Raw genomic sequence first — 1,175 nt, forward strand, 5'->3', positions numbered from 1 at the left:
ATCTTTGGCTCGAGGTCACACTCTAGAAATTGACCGCTTAAGTTTGTGGTCAAACGAAAGTGCAGTTGTGCTCGCACTTTAGCGACTCTATATTAAGTGGCAATACAAAATTCAACAGAACGTTGCAAACTACATCCAGTTTGACCCATTCTGTGAATTATATCTAAATTAGTTGTACATGCTCAATACAGTACGATGTGTGAAAATGCGTCTTGGGCCCCGCGTGACATGGGCCCCGTATCCAGTGTGCACATCCTCCTCCTTGGTTGTGATGCATGCCCTTTTTGGCCTTTGTATTCATCACAACATCATAGTCCGTATCTATTTCAGTTTGGGATTTCGCACAATCCACATGCCCCTCCCTTGCATGTGATTTTCTTATGTTGATGGACTGGAGGGATGTTGGACATGGTCTTATTCACTGTTTCGGTTTTATGCAACATAGATGTAAGTTGGACTTACAAGAATATTTTCTGGACTTGATTGACAAGGTAACAAACAAATTTGGACTTGATTAACAGAGTAATCTGGAGATCATGTTTAAGCACTCCAACAATTAACAGTGGACATCAAGCAAACATTTGTTAGCATTGAAAAAATTGTCCATCTAGTGACCAGCAGCTAGCCGCTAGTCCACAAGACAGTGATTACAACTTAATCCAACACGTGAAATAAAAAAACACACAAGAAAAGATCATCAAAACGTAAGAAGGGAAATAGAACCAGCCACCTCCTCGCCGAGCTCCGCATCCAGAGCGTGCCAAACAACATCACTGCCGCTTGGCTTTACATAAGTGCAGTACAAGATGCATATACCGGTTGGAGTTGGAGTTAAACCCTATTTTGTTTTGGTCTTCTCCGATCCGTGGATACCGCTTTATTCGTTCCGGCAAGGGCGCATAACTCCAGCACCGACAACGTCGACGCATGCACAATCGACATGTGCGGGGTAGGGAGCATGGAGGACTCCCGAGGACTGGAGTGTATTTCCTTTTCTTCTAGGGTTGTGTATGATTTCGGCTCCATTGTAGGGAAAAGAAAAGGTTAAGTGCTTTTTTAGGGGTACTTTTATTTTTCTTTGAGCATGGCGTGTTTGACAACCATGTCCCACCTCCTCATCGCCTCCCTGTCCAACCCACGTGGCTGGGCTAAGAAACCCAGGCTAAGACGCACCG

The sequence above is a fragment of the Triticum dicoccoides genome, chromosome 7A (assembly GCF_002162155.2).
Source record: "Triticum dicoccoides isolate Atlit2015 ecotype Zavitan chromosome 7A, WEW_v2.0, whole genome shotgun sequence".
Lineage (NCBI taxonomy): Eukaryota > Viridiplantae > Streptophyta > Magnoliopsida > Poales > Poaceae > Triticum > Triticum dicoccoides.